The 8,138-nt window shown below is 47.7% G+C and overlaps 1 protein-coding gene across 1 annotated transcript in view; it reads right to left on the reverse strand.

Moving 5' to 3' along the window:
• Positions 1 to 3,115: 3,115 nt before the first annotated feature.
• LOC308501686 (uncharacterized protein) overlaps positions 3,116 to 8,138 on the reverse strand; it is a 37,091-nt gene continuing 32,068 nt past the window's right edge. Inside the window, exon 5 of the transcript XR_013993944.1 lies at positions 3,116 to 4,754. The gene's annotated coding sequence lies outside the window, so the exon portion shown is untranslated. The remainder of the gene's footprint in view (positions 4,755 to 8,138) is intronic.

The raw sequence follows: 8,138 nt of genomic DNA on the forward strand, positions 1-8,138 counted from the left end.
TCCCAGCCCTCCCATCTCCATATCGACCCCATCCTCTGCAGTCACCCGCAGGGCTCCAGCTCCCTCCTCCCTCTCCTGCCATCATTTCTCCCTTTCCATTGCCAAACTTGTTTCCCCGCAGCAGTTTTTCTACCCAGTGCAGGGTGATGGAGCAGAAAGAACACTGCTCTAGGGGCTGCGGAAGAGGTCTGGGTTCTAACCCCCCTCCCCTTGCATCTAAGCCGAGGGACTTCATGCATGTCACTGAGCCTCTTGGAGCCTTGGGACAGTGTAGGCTTGGAGGACAGCACGGCATTCAGCATCCTGGGACCTGGGGTCAGCTCAGCCACTCACCGCCTCAGTGGTCTGGGGCAACATCACATAATCTCTCCAAGTTCCCACTTATTCATCTATAAAGTAGGGGTGAAACAATACTGAGGCCTCTGTCCTAGGGTGGTGGTTAGTACCAATGAAGCTGTGGATATGAAAGCTGTACACAGTTGTGAGGATGGCATTGTCTTGTTACATGGGACTCGTGGCATGTGCCCTGGATGAAGGACGGGCTGAGTTCCATCCAGAAGTTCCAGAGGGCTCCTTCCAGCTCTGGGACCCTGGCTCTGGGTCCTGCCCTCTCCAGGAGGTAGAAGACTTAGTCTCTGGAAAAGGCAGATGTGGTCATTTCTTGGTCACACAGGCCTGAATGGAGGAGTCAACTCTCCTGGACCCATCCTGAAAGACGTTCCGGAGTGAGAAGCAGCTGGTCAATAGTATCTCTTTCCTAACTCCTCCTCCCCTCGTGTCCATATGTCAATGGTGCCTTCAGAAGTTGTGCAATGTGGCAGGTCTGTCTGCCTGGATGGACTTGTGCCCAGCCTCAAAGTGCATGGACAAGGCGCTGGGCAGGAGAGGGTGCAGGGAGGCTGGGGATAGAATGAACATTGGTTTCCAAGCTGCCATGTGGCTGGAAACACATACAATGTTTCTCATATGATGTCTGGACAATACAGCAGCCTGAGAGGTAGGTACAACTGACAGGGTGTTTGAATAACTTGCCTATTGTTATCAGCTGGAAGGAGTTGTGACTCGGGCTGCCTGGATCCCGACACTCCACACTGTCTCTCCCTGGAACAGAAGGCTCAAGGCTTCAGTCCCAGACCTGGCTCCCTCTGGCTAAGCTAGGAAACTGGGCATGTCCTTAAGAGGATGGCCCTACTTAACCAACTTAGCACAGACAATGCTTGGAAAGTGGAGAGCCCTGAACAAATGCATTAGACCTCCATGGGCTTCTTTTCTGGTTCCAGCCTCATTTCCCTCTGCTCCCCTGAATGGACCTCCCCTCTGGCCAGGTCTCCTCACTTCATTTTCTACCTGACACATGAAGCTGACGTATGTCTGCCCCTTCCCCTCTGCCTATTCAAATCTCACTGAGCCTTTGAGGCCTAGATTAGACCCCTTTTCCACGAAGCCTTCCCTACAACCCAAAGTGGCAGGAAGCACAGACATCCTGGACTTGCTATTCACTTTTCACAAACGTGTCCTGATTCCCCAAAAGAGTCCCCACCTGATTCTCTGAGGGCACAGACTTTGTAATCTCGCATAGAGCCCAGTACAGATTGGGTGTTAGAAAGGCTTTTGCAGCTGGAGAGGATGATTGTGATGCTGGTGCTCATGAAAGAATCATATTTGAGTTTAAAGTAGAGATGGGGATGGTGGTGACAGTGGTGATGGCTGTGATGGCAGCTATGGTGGAGGGTTTGAGAGCATGATGGTGCTGGTGGTAACGGTGGTAATGATGGTCATGATGATGGCGGTGGCTGCACTAATTATCTATTGCTGCATAACGAATTACCCCCAAAACTTAATGGTGCAAAACAACACACTTTTTTAAAATCTCATTGTTTCTGTGGGCCAGGGATCTGGGCAAGGCTTAGCTGGGTGCCTCTGGCTCTAAGTCTCTCACAAGACGGCAACGAAGGAGTCAGCGGGGGCTGCAATCGCACCGGTAGTTTCCGCAGGAGGAGGATCTGCTTCCAGGCTCATGGTTGTTGGCAGGACTCAGTTCCTCCTGGGCTCTTGGTCCTCACTGGGTGTTGGCCTGAGGCCTCTCTCAGTTCCTTGCCATGTGGGCTTCTCCATAGGGTAGCTGACAACTGGCTTTCCTCAGTGCAAATGACAGAGTACCCAAGATGAAAGCCACAGTCTTTTTATAGCCTAATCTTGAAATAACTTCCCATCACCTCTTTGGAATTCTATTCACTAGAGGTGAGTCATTAAATACAGCCCCCACTTGAGGGGATAGGGTTACACAAGGATATGAATTCTGGGGGGCAGGAATCACTGGGAGTCACCTTAGAGGCCACCTACCACCAGGGTGACAGTGGTGATGATGATGTTGAAGGAGGAAAGTTGGAGAGTGGTAGTACTGATGATGGCAGAGGAGGACAGTCGGGGAGTGTGACTGGATCAGGGATGGTAGGGTATCTGAGAGTGAAAGTACTGGTGTCTACATTCGAGTTGAGAAGTGGTTCCTGCAGAGTAGAGCTGAGCAGAGCCAGCTGTCAGGCTCACCCTCCTGCACCACACTCCAGTCCCATGCCAGGTCCAGGTCCACATTCCCTAGAGTCCTCCCTCCCCGTTACGTGCTTTGCCAGTCACCCCCACCCTAGGCTGATACTCTCCTGTAGGCAATTAATGAACTAAGTAATTGCCAAATGGAGAGCAATTACCAACAGCAATCAAAGGGAGGAGGGAGAAGAGAGTGGTCAGGGGCCCAGGGGAGACAGAGGTGCTGCCAGTTTGGGGGCTGGGCTGTGGTTCTTTTAAGGTGGACAAAACCATCCATCCTATCCCACACTGAGTCCTCGCATCCTGGGTGTCCAGCTCCACACCCCCAGAGGACACAGCCCACCACTTCATCTTTCCTCCCTCTCCCAGCCCTTCACATAAGCTTTAAGCCAGACCTTCATTGAGGCCAGGGGAGCCTATCGTCTGGAATCCCCCTGCCTCCATCTCCTGCGTCTCCTCTCTCCCCACTTCTGACTACCAGCTGCTAGTCCTTAAAATACCCCCAACATCATCCCGTTCTTTGATAAGCACGGGAGGGAATCATCTTTTCCTTTTTTACATTATTTTTTTTCAATTACAGTTGACATTCAATATTATTTTGTTAGTTTCAGGTGTACAGCGTAGTGAGGGATTCATCTTTTCTGAGGCCTCATACCTTCCACGACTATCGCCGAGACTCCTAATTCTACCCTAATGTAAGGACTTTTAGGTTTTACAAGCCAAAACACAACCTACTTTTCTGGAAAGGTCTCTTTAGGCAGCCAGGTGATATTGGGTGTCACGGGGCCAAGTCCTCTTGCAGTAGGATCACCAGGTTGAGTGACAGGGGTAAAATATACTAGATTGGGAGTCAGGAGACCAGGATTCTAATCCCAGCTTTGTCACTCATCATGCCATTTCTGCTCGATGGCCTCATCTGTTCAGTGGTGGTAGTTGAAGGTGGAGGGTGGATTAGATGATGTCTAAAGACTCTGCAAGCTCTAAACTTCTCTGATTCTGATTCCAGGAGAAGAGTGGAGGTAGAGTGGAGGGTGATAGCTACGCTAGAAGGCTGAGGGCCACATGGCTGAGAAACAATAGTTGATATTTGCAAAGGAGTGTCAAACCTGGTCACGGTGGGGAGCCTTCGTTCTATGCCTTGTAGGAACCCAGGGCCACTCCAATCTTCCTTGCCTGAATCTGCCCAGGCTCCCCACCCCCAAATGCATGACCTTAGAATCGCCAGCGTCCCCTCCTGCCCCTCATCAGTCATGCAGGCAGCACGTTGCCATCTGCCATTTCTGTCTCTAATGTATCTTTTGTTTCTTTTCTTTTTGTTTTCTTTTCTCCCTCCCAACACACCCATACTCTCCCCACCCTAGTTCAGACCTTCCCTTCTTCTCTCTTGGACCTAACTGTCCTCATGCCTCCCATCTCTTGGGTCTACGTGACACCCCTCTCTCTCTCCTGATTCTTCTGGTGGACCAATTGCTCTCAGTTCCCTTTGTCTTCCAGCCTCCTTTCCTGCCTTCCCTGCATTGGGTGAACTCCCTAAGGCTTTGTCCTTAGCAATCTCATAATCCTAACATAACAACAAAGCAAAACAACTAGGATTTAATGGTGCTTGTGAGGTACAGAGAGGACTTTCACATGTATTTTCATTTGATTCTGTGAGGAAAACTATTCTCTCCCATTTAATATAAGTCAGTTTTGCCTTCACGGAGTCTCAGAAAACTGTCCTTTCCTTTTTATTTCCATTGCCACTGCCCTAATTCAAGCCCTTAATGCCTCATCTTAGACCCTGGCTTCAGCGCCCTTGCTGACAATAGCGTAGGTCTTTGCAGCTGAGAAGGAAAAGACGGACATAGTTCCAGTTAACCAATTGACCAAGGACTTTAGGCTTAACTGAACCAGACCAGGCCCCACTCAGAACACACTGGGCTGTACTGTAAAGATAAGGTACTCAGAACTAGAATCATTTTGGGGAAAAGATTAGGGTCACATACAAAAATTCAGAATCTATGATTGGTCCAAGTGTAAAGAGGACAGAGTTCCTGATGAAATAGGCGAAGGGCTGCATAATGAAGCCCAGGAGACTCTTCCTGGAAGCCCCAACCTGCCAGGACTTTTGTGCCCCTCAACCCCCACTCCCCCCCATTCCTGTCCCAAATCATCTCTATTCATTCCAGTCTGCAGGCTGAGGCTCTGTTGAAGTCAGGAAAATTCTAACCCTGGAAGAGAAAAGAATAAGAATAAAGAAAATAATGTTAGAAATATGGAACAAAGACATTTAAAGTCATGCTATTGTTTTTGTAATGGGGGCCTTTTCAGCAATTATTGTAATATTGCTTGTTTTGTCTGCTTTTCAGGATTTTTCAAAGCTTTTGAGAAAACCTGATTTATGAAGAGTTTAATTGATTTCATTTGCAATCAGTGTTTAAATATTTGGGGAAATATAATTTGCTAAGTTCATAGATTTTTTATTTATTGGTTGTATAAGTAGTATGAAACTATTTAGGGGAATGTTAATAATTGAATAAATATTAATAACTTAGATATCAAAGTAGAAAAAATAATGAGTATTTCTCTCCATGGCCATTTCTCTTTTAGTGCCTGAGACACTAAAGAATTTATCATCCTAAACTTCCCATCTGTGATTTCTGCTGTCTTTAATTAATTCTCATTTTATTGCCAACACCTCTGTGACCCCATTTCGTCATCTATAAAATGGGGTGATATTTTTAAAAGATTTTTAATAAAATACAGCTAACATACAATATTATATGAGTTTCAGGTACACACCATAGCTATTCAACATTTACACACCTAAAGAAGTGATCACCATAAGTCCAGCACCCATCTGACCCCGTACCACGCTATCACAATATTAGTGACTGTGTTCCCTATGTTGTGCATCACATCCCCATGACTGATTTGTTTTATTCCAGGAAATTTGGACCTCTTATTCCCCTTCACCTTTCCCCCTTTTTTAATTTTTCAATTACCGTTGACATTCAATATTATTTTATATTAATTTCAGGTGTTCAGCACAGTGGTTAGACATTTGTATAATTTAAGAAATTATCCCCCTGACTAGTCTAGTACTCAGCTGGCACTATACATAGTTATTACCATATTAATGACTGTATTCTCTATGCTTTACTTTACATCCCCATGACTGTTTTGTAAGTACCAGTTTGTACATCTTAATCCCTTCACCTTTTTCACCCTGCCCCCAACCCCCTCCCATCTATCACCCCAACAAATCTAGTACCAATATGACACCATACATAGTTGTCACAACATTATTGACTATATTCCTTATGTTATGCACTACATAACCATCTTTATTGTATAACAACCAATTTATACTTCTTAATCCCTTCCCTTTTTCACTCACCCCAATTCCTCTCCCATCTGGCAACCATCAATAAGGTCTCTGTATCTATGAGTTTGTTTCTGTTTAGTTTGTTTAGTTTGTTCTTTAGATTCCACATATAAGTGAAATCACATTGCATCTGTATTTCTCTGTCTGACACTCCACTCAGCACAATACCCTCCAGGTCCATCCATGCTGCCGAAGATGGCAAGAACCCATTCCCTTCCATGGCCGAGCAATATTCCATTGTATATATGTACCACCTCCTCTTTATCCATTCTTCCATCGACAGACACACAGGCTGCCTCCACATCTTGGCCATTGTAAACAATGCAGTCACAACGTGGCTTCTTCTTTATATCCTTAGTTATAAAACTTCTGTTCAGTTAGACCTCAGATGGTTTTCCAGGTTGACTGTTCTATAATTTAGTTGTAATTTTTATGTGTTCACGGAAGGAAGCAGGCACAGTGTTTATCTACTCCACAATCTTGGATCTCCTCTAAAATGGGATGATATTATTACCTACTAAGAAGATGGTTGTAAGGATTTAATGAGAGAATTCCTTCCATAACACTTAGAACAATACCCAGCATACAAATGCTCAATGATGTGGCTATTTTTATCTTCCTCCAATACCACTCTGATCGTGCCAGCTCCTGCTCAGAACTCTTCAGTTGTTCCCCAATGGCCCTCGACAAATGCAAGCTCCTCCACATGATGTCAGGAACCTTCATGTCTTCCCCTTGGCCTGCCTCCCAGTCTTGACCATCACTATTCTTCCTCATTCACCAGACAGACAAAATTGCTATGTCTTTGTTACACTCTGGTTCCCTATGATCATTTCTTCCATACTACTCCTTCTCCTGAAATGCCTTGCCTCCCTCCCAATGCCATTATAGCCAATATAAACTCCTACCTATCCTTCAAAACCCATCTCAAATGCTACATCCTCCAAGACACTTTCCTGGTCATTGTCAGTTCTCTCCCTCCTAGGAGCACTGTTATTAGCAGCTCTTTCCTAGCAAGCGTCACATTCTGTTATGCCTCAAAATCAATTACCTATGTGTCTGGTTGTCCCAGTTGGGCCATTAAGCTCCTTAAAAGCAAGACTCACTTCTAATTGATCTTGGGGAACATGTGACTGCCCTGCCCATGTCCTAGTACATAATAGGTGCTTAGATAACAGATGGTAGATTCCTCCAGCTCTAGGTAGTTGTGTCATCTAAGCAGAAGCAGCAGGGACCTGCAGGCTCCCCAGGCCACTGTCCCCACCCTCGCTGGCCTAGGTAGACCATGGCGGATACAGGAAACCAAAGGAGCCAGCAGTCTGTGTGTGCCAGGGCTCACAAGGCAGATGGAAAGATAGCAGAGCCAGATTCCAGGAGACATGGGGCTGTGTCTGCTCAGCTCATCAGCATTCCCCCAGATATTCAGCCCCCAATCAGTCAACATTTTTTTTAGACGCCTCTGTGCCAAGCCCTGTGTGGGGTGTGGCAGACACCAGGCTGGTGTGACACCCCTAAGAGGTAAGCTTATGTGCCTGGAGCTCCTGTGTGTACACATACATGTCCCATGTGTTCACCCCACATGGCCCCAGCTCCCACCTGGACAAGCCGGGTGTCTGTGAGCCCAGGCTGAGAGGGCCGCCTTTTACCCTGTTTCCAAACAACTCGCCTTTCTGTGCCAGCACCACTGCTTCTCCCGTCTGTTTGCCCCTCGCCTCCTCCTCCCTCTGTTGGGGCTGCCGCCGCTGATGATGAAATTTGGCTTGCAACACCCCCTTCCTCCCCTTCCTACAGGCCTGGGAGAGGATTAAGCCGCTGGAGTCTGAAATCGGAAAGATCCCAGCTTCTGCTCCCCAGCACCTCCCCACGCCCCCTCCTCTCCCCGCCCATGCAAAACCAGAAAATTAATCTCCCCTTCTGCCTGTGATATGGCGGGCTGCATTACAAGCTGGGCGTTGAGATAAAGCAGGGAGTCGTGGGACAGCAGCCCAGTGCAGGGGCCCGGGTGGGGCCCGGCCTGGGAGATAAGGGCCTCCCAGCCCCATGAATTATTCACCAGCACTGCCTCCTGTGGCTCAGAGGCCGCCCTGGGCGCTGAGATTGCGCCTTCCAGAGGGGCCTGGGTAACGTGGGAGGAGAGTCCATAGGGGGAGGCATGGACTCTAGAAGGGTCCTCGCTTGGGGGGAGAGTTGGGAGAGGGGACAGCTCAGTGCTTAGCTGGGGGACAGC

The sequence above is a fragment of the Rhinolophus hipposideros genome, assembly GCF_964194185.1.
Source record: "Rhinolophus hipposideros genome assembly, chromosome: 9".
Classification (NCBI taxonomy): Eukaryota; Metazoa; Chordata; class Mammalia; order Chiroptera; family Rhinolophidae; genus Rhinolophus; species Rhinolophus hipposideros.